The sequence below is a fragment of the Octopus sinensis genome, linkage group LG14 (assembly GCF_006345805.1).
Source record: "Octopus sinensis linkage group LG14, ASM634580v1, whole genome shotgun sequence".
Lineage (NCBI taxonomy): Eukaryota > Metazoa > Mollusca > Cephalopoda > Octopoda > Octopodidae > Octopus > Octopus sinensis.
In genome coordinates this window covers 2596607-2618783 of record NC_043010.1, presented here as the reverse complement: position 1 = coordinate 2618783, position 22177 = coordinate 2596607, and the positions used below count along the sequence as shown (strand labels likewise).

Here is a 22177-nt window from a genome sequence, read left to right as displayed (position 1 = left end):
GAGCATTTTTTTTTTATATTCCATCGTCCAAAAGTGCAGTGTAAAGCAGTCGTAATGTCAGTTCAGAATGTAGACATCACTACTGTTTAGCTCAAATTGTGGCAAGCACACACCCACACAATACACACACACACACATGCTTGTATATATTGGGTCATCCCATAAATAATGCTGTTTTTGCAATTGCTTGAACTAAAAGTTAGAGGAGTATGCGATAAACTACCTGCATCAATTTGCTATGAAAGCAGGTAGTAATTTTACCTTGTGCTTATTCTTAGTGCAAGTTTTGAAGAGTGCAGTTTGATTTTAAGTTATTTCTTCAAAGCTATAATGGAAGTGACAAAGGGACGTATTCATAATCAGTAAGGCAGTCGAACACTACACTTGCAGTATTTAGTTATAACACCATTCGTTACATTTCATTATTCCAGAGTTAATTAACTATGATGACAATGTGGTGAAGAAGTTTGCTTCCAAACTATGTGATTTTGGTTCAGTTCTATAACAATGCATGGAACTTAGCAAATGTCTTATACTATGGCCCTGAGTCAACCAAAAAATTTGCAAGTGTATTTGGTAGAGAAATGAATCTTTGTATGTTTTCCTGATTAAAATGTCTTTGGAATCACATAGACAATATTTTTCAGAGGATATGATCAGTTCATATGTGCACTATTTTTTGAATTTCCTGGTATCTGAGACAGGTAACAAGCAGCCCCTTTTGCTATCATTCCTAGGGCACCTATGACAACAGTTGTTGTCTTGAGGTTCCACATTTTACTAATTTCTATTTCAAGATCTTTATATTTGCTCAGTTTTTGGTAGGTTGTGACATATGCATTTATGTCGATTGGGACAGTCATATTAATGAATAGGTATGATTTTTATCCAAAATCCTTCTATATAACGACTAGCATATTTGCATCTATCTTTCTGTCAGTTTGAACAGTTAAGTTCCAAAGGAGTGAAATGTGATCCTTTTCAAGCACTGTTCCCACCATCTTTTATCATGGGAGAGGTCCAGGTCTTTACAAATTACCCAGTGACTATACTGTGCAGTTCCATCATGCCAGTTGAGATACTCTGTAGGTGAAAGAAGTCTGCACATGGAGACAACATGATTAAAGGTTTCAGCCTGTTGTTTACATACACATGTTGGGCTACTGCCATTCTTTGAGATGTTAGGGTTAGGGTTAGCTTCATGTAAGTAGGCATTGATCCTGGGCTGCTATGATTTATTATCATCATTAATATTATTATTATTATTATTGGACAATGAGCTGGTAGAATCATTACTTTGCCATGCAAAATGCTTTGCAGTATTTCGTTCAACTTGAATTTCTGAGTTCAAATGCTGCCAGGTTAGACTTGTCATCTTTTCAGGGTCAGTCAAATAAGCATCTGTTGAGTACTGGGTTTGATGTAGTTAACTAACCCCTTCCCTCAAAATTGCTGGCCTTGGGCCAAAATTTGAAACCATTATTATTATTATTATTATGGGCAGCAGTTTGCAGAATCAGTTGAATTCATGATGATCATCATCATCGTTTAACATCTGCTTTCCATGCTAGCTTGGGTTGGATGATTTGACTGAGGTCTGGCGAACCAGATGGCAGCACCAGGCTCCAATCTTGATCTGGCAGAGTTTCTACAGCTGGATGCCTTTCCTAATGCCAACCACTCTGAGGGTGTAGTGGGTGCTTTTTATGTGCCCCCAACATAAGGGCCAGTCATGCGGTACTGGCAACAGCCATGCTCAAATGGTGTTTTTGTGGACAGAATATGTTTTCTGGTATATATTTACAATATTCCATGCTCTTAGTTCAAATCTGACTGAGGCTGTCTTTTTCTTTTTCTTTCTTTCAAAGTCAGTAACTTGAAATACTCATTGAAATGCAAAGACAACCATTGACCACACTTCCTTCCTAAACATCCCCAAAACTAGTAACCTCATTAGGTTACCTATGTGAGGAAACATTATTATAGATACAATAGCTCTTTGGTTAATGCTAGATTTCTAATAACACGGTCAGAAGCTTAAATATTGCTCTGGGCAATGTGTTCAGTATGTTGACAATGCAATGTTGATCTAACTAGAGAAACAGGAATTAACTGGTTTGTGATTTACATTATGGTTGTGTAGTTAGTAATAAGAAGGGCATCCAGCTGTAAAACACCATCCTGTTTATTGCTTTTTTCTCTCTCTCTATCTCTCCTACATATCTATAAGTATTAGTTCTGTGTAACTTAATGCAATAAAGTGTTCCCTGATGAGCCATTCTGGTTAAGCATCTAAATGCACTTGGAAGCCCAGTGCAAGGTTCTAGGCTAACCATAATTGTGAAACGGGTGTAGGATCTAATAATATAAACTTGTTTACCATAATATATCATACACACACACATGCGTTTATATATATATACATACATATATATATATATGCATGTATATACAAGCACACACGCACATATCCATTTTTATACTTCTCTCAGTGTTTTTGTATAAATATATATATATATATATAAATATATATATATATATATATATATATATATAATATATATATATATATCTACACATGTGTATGTGTGTGTAAAAATGTGTGTATCACTGTTTCTGCTTGAAGCATATGGGCAGACAACGGAAAAGAGAAAACTAGATTAGATTTGTTTCAAAGAATTATTTTGGAGCCTAATGTTTCTGGAGTTGAATTCTGCTGCTTCTGTTCTTTTCCTTTTATGTGTGCATACATCTCTGTATGTATATGTCTGTACACATAAGTACGTGTGTACATATATGGATATGTACATGTATATCCATATATATATAAATATATTTTTCATCTTTCATTTTACATCCACTTTCTGTGCTGGACAGATCATTACGATCTGATCTACCTCCCATTAAGAACTGCTGCTCTCGAAAACCAGGTGCTTCTATGTGTCCTTTGGCTTGGACTCTGTGGCTGGATACTCTTCTGAATGCCAACCACTTTACAGAGTATACTGGTGTGTTTTTTCAATGCATCTGAAACTAGAAGCTGAATACTCTAGATGACACATTATAACCAGACATACATACTTATATATTATGATAATATATATATATATATATATATACACAAGTTGTTCCAAAAGTCACTAATGGATTTCAGTTTTTAATAACTTCTTTAACTTTACAGATAGATGTAGGAAATTTTGATACAATATAAAGGACATAATGGAAATTAATATGCACAAGTCAAATTTTGCAACACGACTACATCACATATGGAAAATGACATTGCTTAGCCCTTTCGATACTAACCCAGCCGAAACCGCCTCTGGCTCTTTAGTACAAATGTCTTGTTTTCATAAGTTTTGAATAAAAATCTTCCACCAAACCTTAGTCACAATTTATGTTCCTAACACCAGCTTGATGATAACTAAGTTATTTTACTAAATTCTTTGTTATATTTAAAATTAATTGAAAGAAACACAGAGCATCTCAACAGAAATATGGCAACAAAAGGTTAAATGGCAGCCATTTTCAGCTTTGCACACCCATGTTCTTTCCAAAATTTGCACAATAACACCCTCAAGAGTTTCAGACCCCACTTCTCTGATTTCTCATTTGATGTTCTCCTTCAGTTGCACCAGGATCTCCAGTTTGTTGATGTAAACCCTCTCTTTCAGGTATCCCCACAAGAAAAAATCTGGACTAGTCAAGTCTGGAGTACATGAAGGCCAGTTGACATTGCCATGGCAGGAGATTATTCTCTGTCCATAGCAACTGCATTGTTTCTCTTGTGGTATGAGCAGTTGCCTCATCTTGCTGGAACCATGTGTGAGGTCTACTTTGAATGGCCTTCACATTCCCCAGACTTGACTAGCCTGGATTTATTTGTGTGGGGATACAGGCTGGAGACCTTGGTGCAGCTGAAGGAGACCATCAATAGAGAAATCAAAGAAGTGGGGTCCGAAACTCTTGAGGGTGTTATGGCACACGTTTAGGAAAGAGCGCATGCATGCAAAGCTGAAAATGGCTGCCATTTAAACAATGTCTTTTTTCATATTTGATATAATGGTGTTGCAAATTTGACTTGTGAATATTAATTTCCATTATGTCCTTTATATTATATCAAAATTTCATGCCTTTATTTGTAAAGTTAAGGAAGTTATTAAAAATTAAAACCCATCAATGACTTCTGGGACACCCTATATGTATATATAGAGAGAGGTATGGATATATAAAAAAAAAAAAACACGTTAAAAATAATGGTCATTGCATGCTTTTCCTTTATTGGAGCAAATTTGTCATGCAGTTGTTTCCAGTAATCATTATGGATACGATACTGATTGGTTTATTCAAATTTGCTCCGATAAAGAAAAAATATGTAATGACCATTATTTTTAATTTGTTTTTTATTTATCACTCTTTGTAAAAACCGGCCTGTGTGGAGCCCACCCATGGATTTACAATATAGAATTGTGATGAACCATAAACCTTGGAGACTGTTATAAGAATACCTGGAGTTCCTCACTAATCTAATTAACATTGTTGGCCTGGTGTGCCAATGGAGAGCTTATGAAGTATTTTGTCCTGATTGATAATCCCCCACTATTAGCTCTGTTTTATAAATATATAGATATATAAATATATTCATTATGGGATCTGGTGTAGGCCCCGGCCTTGCCAGTTCCTGTCAAACTGTCCAACCCATGTCAGCATGGAAAATAGATGTTAAAGGTTGATGATGATGATATCTACATACACATCTGACCTGTCTTACTCTTTCTTCAACATTCCACCATTTTCTCTCTCATCCTTTTCATCCTATCTCTCACTGCTTTGAGGTATATACTTAAAGAACTTAAAGGAGTATAGGTAGAGTATAAGAAGCAAAGAGTGTACTTCATACACTCTACCTATATTTCGCACTGGTTTTTTGTATTGACATCCATTATCCACCCTTTCTGTTTTCCATTTCTTGCTATCCATCACTCTGTCAGCCCCTATCCCTTTTAGTGCAGGTGCTATGATAAGATGCACTCACTACAGTCTGATAAATGTATGATTGTGAAGATCCTTTAGTCTTGTCAAAACATAACAACCTTACAGGTGGGCTAGTGTCATGAAAATTTGCATGCAGTAAAGTATATAACATAAAGTAGTTGGTGGTGGAAGGACACCCAACCACAGAAACCAAGACAAAAATGAAACATACAATCAAGTACAAATGACTTGTCCAACTCATGCTAGCAGGAAATGCAGATTTTAAATTATGATTTTGATGGCAGTAATGATAATATGTGTGTGTTTGTGTGTGTGTGTGATTACTTATGTATCTTGAATGGGTCTTTTTGCCAAGAAAAGTACATGTACTGGTTCTATTTTGCTTCTTCATTATTACTACAAGTAATCAAGTTAAGAAATTAACCAATTAACTAATCAATTGCTTGACTAATCATTAATTAGTCAGTTGGTTTTCAGAGTCCTTTTGTTGCTATTCACAAATTTATATCAATGATGTGCTGGGCCCTTTTTGCTTCATGTCCGTCACAACGTATCCTAACTGGATATTGTGAGAGGTGACAAAAGGGCTGTGACTAACCAGATGATTGATTGATTGATTGATTGATCAAGTGGTTAGTAATGAAATCAGTTATTTAATTGATTAATTAGATAACTAATGGACTTATAATAAAAGAAAAAATTGAAATAGAACCAGTGTATATACTTGTGTACAGTCATTGACAAAATAACCCCTTATGATACGCTTGTTTCAATGCATTTCACTTCAATAAACTTGCCAAACAAATGCAAAAACATATGTATCTTATACATATATACATTCCGCTCTCTCTCGCTCTCTCTCCCTCCATATATATATATATATATATATATATGTAGGTCCCGGGTTGAGTCGGGGTTAACCACAGTAAATAAGGTACTCAATACATAGCAGAGTAAATTAATTTATTTTATAGAAGGAGCTTCTACAGGACTAGAACTGTTTCATTCAAAAGAAATCATCAGGAAGCTCTTCTGATGATTTCTTTTGAATGAAACAGTTCTAGTCCTGTAGAAGCTCCTTCTATAAAATAAATATATATATATATATATATATATATATATATATATATACATACATACATATTCATTCATACATATTTGTATACAATGAAGGAACATGGCTCAGTGGTTAGAGCATTGGAGTTGCAATCATGTGGTTATGAGTTCAATTCCTGCACTGAGCCATGTGTTGTGGTCTTGAACAAGACCCTTTATTTCATGTTGCTCCAGTTGACTCAGCTCTAGAAGTGAGTTACAACATTACAGGTGCCAAGCTGTGTCAGCCTTTGCTTTTCCTTTGGGTTACATTAGTGGTGTGCAGAGGTGGGGGACCGGTATGCAAGGGTCACTGCTGATCTTCCACAAACCATCTTGCTCAGACTTGTTCCTCAGAGGGGAACTTTCTACATGCAATCTCATAGTTATTTGTGACCAAACAGGTTCTTTTTACTTACATACATGGACACACACACACACACACATATATATACTAGCAGTATCGCCCAGCGTTGCTCGGGTTTGTAAGGGATCCAACTATATAAGCATTTTTAGAGATGTAAAGTATAATAGCCATCTCAATATGGTTAACCACAGAGGTGGGGTGTTACTGTAGCTTTTTACGTTCTGAGATTTAATAATAAATTTTTATAGAGTTACTTCCCTTATATATGTCAAAAGTGCATTAAAAATGGGAAAAATTGATGGTAAATTTTTTTTAAAATCGTAAACTCATCATAGATCCGCACTAATACCCAGAAGGGCTCGATATGAATCACGACTATAAGATACCCGGTTTTGGTTAAACTGCACCGCAAAATGTGGGAGTAGTTAGGAATCTAAATCGTAGGAGACAGACAGCACACAACCTCACTTTTATATATAAAGATATATATGACAAATTCAACTTGGATAGGCATTTGTCTGGAACTGTATCAGATGTTGAGGGATTGTGGCAAGTTCTAATGATAATTCTTTCAAATAATGGCACGGGTGCAACAATCTTGTTTGAGTGAGGCTATGTTGACTACGGTCCTCCTTCCCCAGTACTTGACTGGGACTTTATTTTGTGGGCCTCTAAAAGATAGAAGGCAAAGTCCACCTCAGTGGTATTTGAACTCAGAATGTAAGAGACCAGAAAAAGATGCCATTAGGTGTTTTGTCTGACTCTTTGATGGTTTCTACAGCTTGCCTAAACTGGTAATGATAATGATTACCAGTTATTTTGAATCATCCAGTTTTCAGCTAGATTTTTTTTTCATAAGAAGTTCTGCTTCATTTCATAAATTTTAGAATTTGTAGCTGTCTATTTGATTCACTTGCTTATGTTTTGTGAGCCTGCTGTATCATATGTTGCTCAGGTAGTGATAACAGTCTCTTCAAATTGCTTCATATATAATTTATATACATGCACAGATACATACATTTGTCTATATACGTACATTATTACTTATATAATATTTACATACATCATTACATAACTAATATTGCATATGTAATAATTTATGAATATCTACGCTAAAGTATTTCTAAAAATTTGGATTCTCTTAAAACCTGTATAATATGTGTGTAGAGAGACATTCACGCTTGTTTTATATATTTTGTCATTCATATACATACATGCACAGACACATGTACATGCAGTCATACACAGAAAGGCATATCTTGAATAAGTGCATATGCCTCCATATCAGCATCTGTGTGTTTAGCATGTTGTTGTGTAGTATAATATATATATACATGCAGAAAAATACTTATATACACATACTTTCATGCATGTCTATTTGTGTATATATGCAATTATCTATGTATAGATCCCAGTACATAAACACATACTTACAAATGCACTCACCCACTACATATGCCCAAACACACATATACATACATGCACACACACACACACATACATGCATGCACACAAACACTAACACACACAAACACTCACATACACCTACACACACTGGGCACAAATTGATAGTATATGCTTATATACGTTGCTGTAAAGGAAGAATTGTTTGAATTTGTCAATAGATGCATATTTTTTTTATTTATTCCAAGAGGACCTGTGGATTATAAATATTTCTGCCTATGCAATACTACTTGCTGCACATGGAGCATATATTTGTGCTGTGGAATATCAAGTGGATGTGTACCAAACAGGATATCAGATGTGTGCTATTGTACATATACAATGTACAATGTTATCATCATCATTATTATTATTATTAGCATATGTATGTGCTCATAAGGCCTTGTTTTGTGTGGTGTGTTATTTGTAACTTTGTATTGCCCTCTCTTTGCCAGTGTGTGCATGTGACAGATTGCTTTATGAGATAGATACATGTGTGTGTGTATGTGTATATGTAAGCATATGTACAAATGAAAAATACTGAGAAAAAGTTGGGAAGTGCATCAAAATTCTACATGGCTGTTTGCACTCATGTGTTATACAATCTACCTTTTACTCTGAGTGAGAGGCCCTTTGTTACCAGCAGAGTTAAGAGCTCTCTGAACTTTTCCCAGGCTATTCTTATTCTAGCAGCTCCTCTCTCAGAGCATCTGTCCTCGCTACTGACTTGGTCACCTATGTAACGAAAACTATCAACTACATCTAGTTTTTCCCCTTGGCATGTGAGGGAAACTGTTTTCTGCATATTTCCAGTGTTTTTTACCCCTGAGCATTTGCCACACACAAAAACTATCTTCCCAGCTAGCCTTCCTTTGATAGTGCCACACCTCTTATATGTCCATAGCTTACAGCGGGTACCTCATATGGAGTTTCTACCTACACCTTTTCTACAGATCGAGCAGGGCCATCTACCTGAAAGGATTTCTGATTTTGACTGCCTTCCTACATATTAAGACTTTGGTTTTTGTTAGATTGACTCTAAGGCCCTTCAATTCTTGACCTTGCTTCCATACCTGAAACTTCTCCTCTAGTTGTGATAGTGACTCAACTATTAGAGCAAGGTCATCAGCATGGAGCTCTCAGGGGCATCCTGTCTTGAAATTCCTCTGTTATTGCCTGGAGGACTATAATGAATGAGGGGGCTGAGAATTGATCCTTGGTTGACCCCTACACCTACCCAGAATTCTTCTCTGTACTCATTGCCAACCCTCACCTTACTGACAGCATCCCTGTACATGGCTTAAACAGCTCTCACTAACCACTCATCTATCCCTAGTTTCTGCATTGACCATCAGATAAGGCTTTATCCATGTCAACGAAAGCCAGGTACTTTGGCTACGTATTTCTCCTGCAGCTCTCTTACCAGAAATATAGCATCAGTGGTAATTTTCCCTGGCACAAACCCTAACTGCATCTTGTCTAAACTGACTCTCTTCCTAATTAGTTGGGCCACGACCCTCTCCGTGACTTTCAACAACTTGATACCTCTGTAATTATTCGTTTTTAATGCATCACCTTTACTCTTGTAGCAGTTGACTATTATGCTGCTACACCAGTCATTGGGTATGACTCCTTCATGTATCACCTGATTGACTATATGGGTGACTAGACTATACCCGACACCACCAGATATTTTAAGCATCTCTGCAGTGATTCCTGATGGGCCAGGGGCTTTCTCTGTCTTAATACCCTTAATTGTTTTATCTAACAAGGTACTGTCAATTCGGATACCTGGTCCCTCTGTTGGGTCGACATTTGGCAGACTCTCTCCCATTCATTCTCTTCATTTAGCAACCTTTCATAGTGGAGTCTCCAAGTCTCCCTCTTTGCAGCCTCATTAAATGCAAGTGAGCCATCAACCATGTGGACACATTTCTCTCGTATGACATCACGATTCTCTCTCACACACTGTCTTACAAAATGAAAACCTACAAGTCTTTGGTCCTCATGAAGCAGAACATTGGCAAATTTTTTCTTATCTGCTTCCCTTCTGGCTAAGTAAACCTGTCTCCTAGCTTTCCTTCTGGCAATCTGATACAATTCTCTGCTACCACCATTCTTCCAGGCCTTCCATGCCTGTTTCTTTTCCCTAATGGCCCTGTCACCTACATTGTTCCACCACCACATTATCTTAGGTTGAAAGGGGATTTTGCACCATCCACAGATCTGGCCAGTATCCCTCAATAGGTTGTCCCATAGGAGCCTCCAGTTGTCTTCCACATCATATTGCTGTTCTTTCAAACCCTTTTCAGCAAACAGTTTTTGCAACTGAATGACAATGCCATTTCTTTTCCCAATGTTCACACTTGCTGTATCAGCGACAATCATCCCTACACAGTTCCATAAATTGTGTTCATCTAAAACAGCTGTTATTCCTTTCGCAACAGCATCCGCTTTCCAGTTGGTAATTGGAGTGCTTCTAACTTAAATTCTGTCTGTTCATTCTTTTAAACTAACACTTGATATTCTTGGTCATCAATACGTTCACTCTCAAAATGTAATGACCAGTTTTCCAAGTGTGGTGTTTTCTTCATTTTCTTATTTAGTTTAACAGCTTCTTTGATAGTCGATCTTTAAATACCAGATTGGGAAGGAGTCTCCATGTTGATTCCATCTTGTGATAATTGTCGACAAACTGATACTGCTTTTTGGGTTGATACAATTGGAAGATATTACTAACTTGGTTGCAGTTCCAGTTTTGCTATACTTCTTCCTTGTTTGTGTGGATTCTTCATCGGATTTTTCGGACTCTCGTTATTCACTTTCAGTCTCTGCTTCAGACGTTGATGATGACACTGGAGTTGCTCTGCTTGAAGTTGGCATTAAGGACACTTTTCTTCTTTTGGATGGATGGATAGTTTTGGCACTGGCTGCCTTTCCAGTTGCATATCCAACCTGTCCTTTGCTTTCAATTTGAAGATAATATAACCTTCTATCCTCACTGCACAGCCATTTACCGTTTTGCTTTGTGATGTCAAATATTTCTTTCAATGAATCGTATTTTCCTCATTTTACACATTTATCGTAGGTATTCAGCACTTTTCTACTTTTGCTTATACATGTTAAATTGATAATTATGGGAAATTTAATTTCTTTTGCCCTAGAAAAGTTATTTCTTTTGAAATTTCCTTTGTTCTTTCTTTTCTTCCTTTGATGATAGCTCCAACGAATAGGTAGTGACCAACAATTTGAAGTTTCATTGGTATCCTGCAGCTGTTTTCCAAAGAATGCTCTTTTAGAGGAACAGGTCTTCTTTTCCTATGTGAGTCTAGAAAATGCACGAGATTCTTCCAGATTTTTCTGTTTCTTTGAGTGACCCAAGATACTCTAGTTGGATAAGCCTACTGTTCTGAAAAACAGTTAATATAGTCAGAGTTTTTAATGTCACAGAAATAAAAAGGAGAGGAAGAAGATATTTCCTAAAGTAGGGCCTAAGTGGTAACGAATTAAAAACTCTGTAACTCATACACACGTATGATATGCCAGTGCCATGTAAAAAGCACTTGTGATGGTACCAGATGAAGGCTACCCATACTGGTGCTCCGCAAATAAGCACTTGTACCAGTACTGCATAGAAAGCATCTGTGTCAATGCCACATAAAAAGTATCCAATACACTTTGTAAAGTGGCTGGCCTTAGAAACCATGCCACAATGGATAATTGGAGCTTGGAGCAGTTCTCAAGCTGGTCAACTTCTGTCAAACTGTCCAACCCATTTTTGCATGGAAAACAGGCATTAAATGATGATACTATGGATGATATACATACATACATACACACTGCCTAAAATACCAATCTTGAGAAATTAGGCTTCTCAAAACCAGAAAGGAGAAAGCTAATTTGAAGACTACAGATCCAATCCATTACTGGAACTGTAAAAATTTATAAATCTTTCCAGAAGTTTATCACTTAAATATATATGAACATGTCCAGATATGTAACTATATGCATGAGAATACATACATACATGCAGACACACATACTTATGCACACACTCTTACACTCATATGCTGGCTGTTATGCTATGCTAGCCTGACTTAGATGAATATATTATTGTGGCATTGTTTTATAGCCTGATGCTATTTTTTTGCACTAACTTTTATCTGTTTTCCATGTAAGGGATCACTCATTCTACACATGTTCAAAAGCAGAAAGCTAGCAAATCATTTCTTGATAGAGGAAATGACCATATCGTTACTTGTAGCTCAGCAATTTTGAGAGAAGTGCAAATTTAAACAAATATAGAGATATACATACAGACATCCCACCACCACCACTATATGTATGCATGTATGCATGTACGTACTTATGTACTATCATCATTAAATGTCCTCATTCCGCGCTGGCATGGGTTGGGTGGTTCAATAGGATCAGATAAGTCCAAGCACTGCATTGTGCTATTCCATTTACTTTGGCATGATTTCTACATTTCTACATCTGGATACCATTCCTAGTACTAAGCACCTTACAGTGCATAGTGGGTGCCTTTTAATGTGTCACTAGCCCTAATGAGATTACCATGTGACTTGCAAGACCATGAATCATGAGAGTGGTGGCTTTATGCTGGGAAATAAGAGTTTAGAGCAGGGGTGGGCAAACTACGGCCCGCGGGCCGCATGTGGCCCGCCGAGAGCTTTTACGAATCCCAACTTCTATGCAGATACTTCGTAAATGTTTCCGTTGTACGGTAATTCACAATATTTTCACTTGATTTTTATAAATGAGGCCCGCCAAGGTTCCAAAGACGCACTGTGCGGCCCGCGATCAAAAAAGTTTACCCACCCCTGGTTTAGAGTGTAAGAAAAAAGGCCATGAGAGACAAGGTTTCTTGCTGTGGAGGGAACATATGGCTCCATATATTTTAAAAGGGAGGGTGAGGGTGTGATTAGGGTGGAGCAGGGAAGAGATAAGAACAGTGGTGAAACATCTGTGTGGACCCTCAAGATATGAAGTGAGTAGAAGTGAATGGGGGAAGAGGAACCTGGGGACTGTTGGTGAGTGGAGGTTGCAAGAGTGTATGGGAGAGTGAGAGATGGGAAATGAGTAAGAGAGGGTGAATAATGAAGGACAGGTGTTGAGTGAATGATAAGTATGGGAGATAGGGATAAGTAAGTGACAACTGTTGAGAAGTGGATGTAGAAAATTGCAGATAGGGAGGATAGAAATGAAGAGCAGCAGAATAGTAATGATGCAGTAGCTATGTGAAAGCCGAGAGAAAGCTATGTGAAAGCTGGATAGGTACCAAGGGTGTGAAAGGGGAGAGAGAGGGACAGGTATCATGCATGGGGAAAGTAAGAGACTTATGAGGGTGATGAGATGATTTGGTGGCTTGGGTAGAGAAATCAATGTAAAATGTGACTGGAGAGGACAGTATTGAGGATTAGGGACAGATTTCAAATGAAATGATTCTTGGTGATGAAAAAGATTAATAGCATCAAGGAAAAATTACACTTAGATGATGGATTGTTGGAATGTCTTGAAAAGGAAATTGGTCTGTTGTACATACATTTATACACACACAATGCTTCCAAAACTTGGTTTTACCAAGTTCAGGAGCACCTCTCAAGAACTGCATTATGCCAGTTACCCCAGTCAGACCTTCACTTTGTGAGAAAAGACATTTGTTTCCAGCAGTGGCAGAAGCTATCTGAAGTTTTTTTCATCCTGTTCTTACTCTAGCTAGTTGACTTTCAGAGCCATCTCTCTGCTAATTGCATCTCCTTGGTAACAAAAGCTGTTGAATACTTCTAGTCACTAAATGCCCAAATCATTAATGAGTGATCTGGGCATTTACAAGAAACTATTTCTGGTGTGCTCATAGTACACACTGCTCCGGTGCATTTCTTGCATAGGGAGCTTATATTGTCTGTTAGCCTACCTGTGTAATTCCACTACATTACTTGTATGTTCATACCTTACATAGTGTGTAGCATATGGACTGCATGCCTACTCCTTTTCTGCATTTCAAACAAGATTTTCCTCCTGATACCGGGGTCTTGTTTTCATTCCTTCTTACAAAATCCTTTGTCATTGCTAAGTTTACTTTGAGAACTCTCAATTCTAGGTTTAGCTTTCACTCCTGGAACTTCCTGTGTAATTTCCCAGAGATTTCAGCAATGAGAACTAGAACATCAGTATGTAGTTCCCATGAATATCTAGTCTTAAACTCTTGTGATGGCTCATGGAACTATAATCAATTGGAGAAGATAAAGGACTGAACCTTGATGAATTTCTACCTTCCCACTAAATTCATTATGAAATTGTAGTCAACTCTCAGGTTACTTACAACATTTTTCTACATAGCTTGTATAGCCCTCACAAACCTTTTGCCTAGATCTAGTTTCTTTAGTAACTACCTAATTACTTTGTGAATGCTTTCTCCAAATCAGAGTAAATCAAGAATAGTGGGTTATTCTTAGTCAAGTATTTCTTTTGCAATTGTCACGCTAGGGAGATTGCATCTGTGGTGCCCCATCTGGGTACAAAGCTAAACTGCATCGCATTTTGCTGTACTCTGTTGTGGATTTGTTGAGCTATGACTCTCTTTGTGACCTTCATAGTCTGATCCAGTAGTCTGATTCTTTAGTTATTTCCCTCTAACACATCTCCTTTGCCTTTGTAGCAGTTTATGAGGATATTGCTATACCAGTTATTGGGTCTGATATCCTCCTGTATAACTTGATGAACTATCCAGATGTAATCATACATGCTATTTCATTAGATAGTTTGAGCATCTCTACAACTGTGTGATGGACTCACAGGTTTTCCTCACTTTGTGTCCTAAATCACTTAAGCTACCATATATCCATATATATATATATATATATTATATATATATACAGAGAGAGAGAGAGAGAGAGAGAGAGAAAGAAAGAAAGAGAGACACACACTTGTTTAGCCTGGGGTTATAATAAAATACATTTGCTCAATGGGACTGAATCTAGAACTATATTATCAGAATGTAAATTTTTAACCACACAGCCACTTCTGCACTTACATTTATACACACACACACACTGTTGTATATTTCCATCAAGGAAAATACACAAAGCCATAAAGTACCCAGGACACAAGACTACTCTTGCAAGAGTCATTGTCTTACATACATTCATTCATTCATACATACATACATTCTCGTTTGCTTGTTTCACTCATCAGACAGCAGCCATGCTGGAGCACTGCCTTGGAAAATTTTAGTCATATGACTTGACCCCAGTACTTTTTTTAAGCCTGGTATTCTATTGGTCTCTTTTGCTGAACTGATAAGGTATGAGGACAGTAAATACACCAACACTAGTTGTGAAGCACTGGTGGGAGACAGACAGACACACACATATATATATATATATATATATATATATATATATATATATATATATATATATATATATATATATTATATATATATATATCTATGATAAGCTTCTTTCAGTTTCCATCTACCGAATCCACTCACAAGGATTTGGTTGGCCCAAGGCTATAGCTGAAGGCACTTGTTCAAGGTGCCACACTGTAGGACTGAACCTGTGACCATGTGGTTGGGAAGCCATCTTATTACTGCACAGCTATGCCCATGCTTATATATACATATTTATAATGTTTGTGTGTGTACATGTATATATATATATATATATCACCGTGATCACCATGACCGACCAGGCTATCAGATGTTGTTACACATCGCTGGTCACAATGTTCTTCGCATTGTTTTAGCCTTCAAATGACGCCACCCCACTGGCTAAACGAGCAGGCCAATATATATATATATATATATTTTTATCTCTAATTTATATTTTATATATATATATATATATATATATATATATATATATATATATATATATTATATATATATATATATATATATATAAAATATAAATAGAGATAAAAATTTGGAGTTATACTCCCTATTATTATTATTATTATTATTATTATATTATTATTATACACACACATGCACACACACACATATGTATATATATATGCACAAACACTCATATACTTGCTTATGTTTTTATGTATTGATATAGTGTAATTTGTATATAAAGTTATTTACATAAAACCTCTTCTAGAGATGACATGAATAATATATGCTATTTTTCACACTAGTAGCTGTTAATTCCAGTATTACATTAGATCTTTGCTCTTGCTTGTTTGTCTGATGTGCATGTGTGTATGTGTGAGTGTGTGTATGAAATTTTGCATATGTAACTGTATAATGTTACATACAGCATTGCAACGATATCTTGGTGAACTTACTGCCCATCCATAGTTTATTAATATTATTGTATAAAACACCTGCTCGTCTAGAACTGTGTCCCATAAGTCAACAGCAATGCACAAATAAAATGCTAATGGATTTGGCATTTTATGGTACCATATTTAAATCACTGAAACTGTTAATAAGTATGACTGTAGGGGCAGGGAAGGGAAAAGGGGAAGAATAAAGCTTCATCTTCCAAAATGACCTTTTGTAATACGAGTTTGAAACTTAGTCAACTCTGCATTCTGAGTTCAAATCCTGCTAAGATCAACTTTGACTTTCATCCTTTCAGGGACAATAAAAAAAAGTCCCAATCCTGGGTTGTGGGTTGGAAGAATTGTTAGAGCATTGGATTGGAAACCTTGCAGTATTTGTCCTGGCTCTGTTTACTGAGTTCAGTTTCTTCTATGGCTTACTTGTTCATAATCTATAACTGAAACTAGAAGATTTAATCCATTGCCTTGTTTAGAATCACCACTTGAAACCTTGGGTACATTTAGCAGAGTCCATTCTGTTGCAAGCATTTGGACCAAGTCTATGGTTTGAGGATATCTTTCTCCCTCTCTCTCCCATCAACCAGACTCGGATTCTCTGCAAAGGATCATGGGCACTGCCTCTCCTTAAGAAAAAAAGAAAAGTTATCTGCCAAAAAGGATATCCAGTTTGTCAACACACTGAATGGAATGAGTGTTATATTAACGCATCGATACACTGTACAGTTGCATGGGGTGCGTAAATGTCCATGTATGTAGGGGCTCGATGCTAATTTATGGAAGCATTTCTTTTCTTGAGGACCTTTCAAGGTAAGATGGCCCTATATGAAATATATGTAGAACTTGTACAAAACTGCAGTTCAGTGGCCCACATGTCAGAGTGTTCCATTGGTCTGATATCACACTTACACATAGCATATCTGGTATGTCCAGTGGGTTACTGCTGAAATTTGGATCAATTACTCATATATAATAATTCTTCTTAAGCAGATGTTGATTGCATTTAATACATGACTACAGCTGCTGCTGCTGCTACTACTACTGCTGCTGCTCTATCAGATCAACAATTCTTTCATAGGTTATTGCTGTTGTTTCAGCCCAGAATTCATTTTAGACAGAAATATCTGGTCTTTTAATGATGCCTAGGAATACATTATTGAATGTGTCCTTCCTTTTTCTGGAAAAGATTTGGCTATTATTCCAGATAAATTAAATGACCATATAGAGATTTTATGATCTATTTACTTAAGTTAATATTCTTATCTAAGTGCAGTTTTTAATGCCCTTTATTAACACTTAAGGACAAGTGTAGATTTGTTCCCCTATGCCTCTGCTCCTAAATGTGCAGCCTTGTATTAAAAATAATCATTAGATCATCATCATCATCCACTTTTCCATGGTCACATGGAACTGACAGAATTTTCTGAGTCAATATTTTTACAACTGGATGCCCTTTCTGTCACCAACTCATACCTGTTTCCGAGTAAGGTAATATTTCTTATGACCAGACATGTTTTCATGGGAGATTGGAAACAAAGGATATATCCTGCATGATAATGTTATTCATTTACAACTATTATATCATGTCAAGACAAACTATAACACATGCACACAAGCACATACATGTGTGCATGCACACACACACACACACACACTTATATGCAAATATATATGTATGACAGGCCTCTTTCAGTGTCTGTTAGCTAAATTCTGTTTCTTATTTCACATTTCTATTTTTAGCCTTAAAATGGTAGAGTCGTTAGAATGTTGGATAGAATGTCTTGTGATATTTGTGCTGACTCTCTGCACAATGAGTTCAAATCCTATCAAAGACAAATTTTTTTTATCCTTTTACGATCAATATAGAAAGTACCATCCATGGATTAGTGAAACTGCTGGAAAGTTGGACAAGTTGCTTTTGTGGTATCTGTTCCAGTTCTTTGTTGACCTGACAGTAACACTTGCAATACCTTTGGTTCCAAACAGAATCAGCCCAAGTTGGCTGATAACAATTGAGTGTACTGTGTTATCCTGGATCAGTGATGAATGAGTCATAAATTAGGATAGATGTACATCCTGGGCTCCATTAGCCATTGTGTTCTTTTTTCAAGGTGATAAGTTATAATTTGAGGGAGAATTAGCTGCTATTTTCAACGGGATAATGTATTCAACATCTACACTCTGTTGTTTATATAGTAAATATCCCTTCAGTTTGTATGGTTGATATTTGTGTTTCTACATTATTTGGCCAACACATTGGGGTCTGTGTCTTGGACAAGATATTAAACTGTATCTTGTGGTGAGGCTCCAGCTTGGGAGTTTAGGAAAGATGAAGTTACTCTTTAGTCACTATTGCTCCCAGGTTCACTCTGGTCCAGTGTGCCTGTCAAAGTCCTCTGTTATTGTCAAATTGCAGATGATGGTCTTGAGGCTAAGGCACACAAGTCTTGGGGGATGACTTACCCCTAGACATGTCACACATCCTTGCCAGAATGTGGTTGTGCCTTGATGTCACACGAACCATTCTATGTACCTAAGGGTTGTAATTGGCTCTATGCCTCAGGAGGAAGCTTGGGAGAGAAGATGAACAGTAAACTAAATTGGTAGATGGCAACAAGGAAACACTGTTGTATCTTTGTCAAGAAAAATCAGGAATCTTCAGATGTTTGTATGGAGATCCATCATTGAAAGAGAGAGAGAGAGAGAGAAAAAAAAGGAGAGAGAGAGAGAGAGTGTGTGTGTGTGTGGTTTATATTAGACCTAGAAAATTGTGGGTTATCTATTCAACATATGCAGAGTGTGTGTGGTCTATCTGCTTAACCTCTGTGGACTAAGGTCTCTTTAGTTAACCTATTCACTGAGTTACATCCTTGAAAGAGCTCCTGATAGTTGTACCTCCGTAATCCTTTTTAGAAATGTCAAAGTGATTATGTTCAAATATGGTGTGCTTTGTATTTGTGTGTATGATGAGCATATATTCACATTATAACCATCATCATAATTTAATGTCTGTTTTCCATGCTGGCAGGTGTGGCTGTGTGGTAAGAAGCTTGCTTCCCAACCACACTGTTCCGGGTTCAATTCCATTACATGGCACCTTGGGCAAGTGTCTTCTGCTATAGCCTTGGACTAACCAAAGCCTTGTGAGTGGATTTGGTGGATGGAAACTGAAAGAAGCCCATTGTATATATATATATATATATATATATATATATATATATATGTATATATGTGTGTGTGTGTTTGTGTGTGTGGGTGTCTTTGTGTTTGCCTCCACCCCACTGCTTGATAACTGGTGTTGGTATGTTTGTATCTCCATAACTTTGTGGTTTGGCAAAAGAGACCAATAAAATAAGTACCACTTCTTAAAAAGAAAACAAGACTGATTCATTCCACTAAAATTTCAAGGTGGTGCCCCAGCATGGTCACTGTCTAGTGACTGAAACAAGTAAAAGAAAAAAGTTGGGTTGGATAGTTTGAGAGGTCCCAGTCAGCAACTGGGGCTGCATTGATCCCCACTGTCAGCTTTGGTATAGTTTCTATGACTGGAAGCCCTTTCTGATGTCAGCCACTTAACAGTGTGTATAAGCTACTTTTTGTGACACCAGCACTAGTGAGGTTGCCAGGTATCTTGCAAGACCAAAAAAAAACAAAAACAAGAAAATGACATTTCTTGACCAAATATATGTGAAGGGGTATTTGAGAGGTGAGGAGATTTATGCCAGTTATTGACATATGAAAGTGGGACAAGAACAGACATCACATCATCACCATCATTTTAACATTGACTTTTTTATGTATTGGACAGAATTTATGTATGTGTGTGGTGTGTATATTGCTTAGTTTCTGTCCAGCAAATTCACTCGCTAGGCTTTGGTTCACCCAGAGCTATTAGAGAAGACACTTGCCTAAGGTGCTTTGCAGTGGGACTGAACCCAAAACCATGTAGTTGGGAAGCAGGCTTACCACATAGCCAAACCTGTGCCTATATCTATATCTATATCTATCTGTCTGTCTGCCTGCCTGCGTGTGTGTGTGTGTGTGTGTGTGTTACACAGCATTTAAACTCTGTTAGATTTGCCATGAAGAATGTTTCTCAGAAATGTCATTATAAATGATATTTAAGGAATATTTCTCTTGAAAATGTTTGTCAAACAGACTTTGACAAGTATATGATGTCACCATTCTGTATAAATATCTGGCTTTTTATTATATTATCCTTTCTTTCTTTTTTGTGAAATAATTTAATAATTGTCCATGTAAACAAACTTTGTACATTCATTCAAAGTAATATTTGGTATGGAAATATTTTCTCACATTTGAAAACTTAACAATATTAAGATGAGGCTTTTAGAAAAGAGAATAAGAAACATATATATATATGCGAGGTACACACACATACACACATATATGTATGTATGTGTATATGTATGTATCTGTGTGTGTGTAACGTATATCTATATATATATGCATATATAAGCATGTATGTGTGTACATGTATATATATATAAGCATATATATATATATATACACACATATATATATATATATACACACATGCATACATATATATATATAAATATCTATGAGTGTGTATATTTTATATATTTATATATATATACACACACACACATATCTATGAGTATGTGTGTGTATCTATATGTATAAGCATATGGGTTTATGTATATGTGTGTATGTATACATGTGTGCATGTATGTGTATATGTGTGTTTATATATGTTTGCATATGTATTTATACATACAAATGCATACACATACTACTACTATTACTACTACTACTACTACTACTAATAATAATAATAATGATCACAGATGCTTTTTACCTTTTAAATAGCATTATTACATTTACACTTCAATCATAATTTCTTTCTTTATTGCTTATCTCAGTTGGAAGCAAGCAAATGTGATTGATGTTTACCTAATTTCTCTAACATAGATTATAAGCCTGACATGCGAATTTCTGTAGCTGTGTGAAGATGTACATCGTGTCAGTTCAACAACTCTGAAATGGTAATTTTATTAGAAAGCAGCGAAAATATAAACTGCAGTATTTTTGTTGATGAAAAACCTCTTCAGTGTTTGCTTCGCTAACACCATTTTATCTACTTTTGCCTTTAAACAAATACTTAAACTTCATCTGTTTACCTCTTTCTGTGTTTACCATTTTCTAAAGTAACAACAATAAATAAATGAAAAAACAAAAAAACAAAATAAAAACAACAGCTAAAGATATGAAGAGAAACATGCTGCTACATCATCATAATTGCCATCACCATCATCATCATCATCATCATAATTCCCATTATCATCACCATCATCATCGCCATTATCATCATCATCATCATCACTGTCATCATTTGTATTGACATTTGGCATCATTGTCATTATTATCTTTGGTGTTTCCATACTCTTCATCTTGTCACTGCCATCATCACCTCTATCATCATCATCATCATCACCATCATCATTCTCAATGTTGTCATCATTGTCATCACCATTATCATCAGCCTGATGATTAACACCATTGTCAATAGCAGCTTCATCATCATTATTGTCTTTGTTGCTGCCATCATCATCATCATCATCCTCATCATCGTCGTCTTTGTTTTTGTCAACATTTATGCAGTTGTTATCACTTTTAGCATTACAGTTGTATATTTCTGTTTGAATCTTATTCTCTGCAAAGCAAACACAGCATCATTTCCATCATCATCATCATCATCATTGTTTGTGTTATTTTGTTTGCTTGTTTTCCTATTTTGCAATTCATCTCGACAAAATTGGTTTTGAAGAGATAACTTTGAAAAATGGAAAACAGACTTTTCGATTGAAGAACCCCGGGTTTTGTGGTTTTGTACACAGTCATTATGTTTTCAAGTTTACATGTAACAATATTACATGTATTCTCTAGCAATTGTCCTTCGGTTCGGGGGTTTATTGA

The 22177-nt window shown here is 36.3% G+C and overlaps 1 protein-coding gene across 8 annotated transcripts in view; it reads left to right on the top strand.

Moving 5' to 3' along the window:
• Nucleotides 1–22177, top strand: part of LOC115219532 (protocadherin beta-15) — a 111475-nt gene that overhangs the window by 8907 nt on the left and 80391 nt on the right. The window lies entirely within an intron of this gene.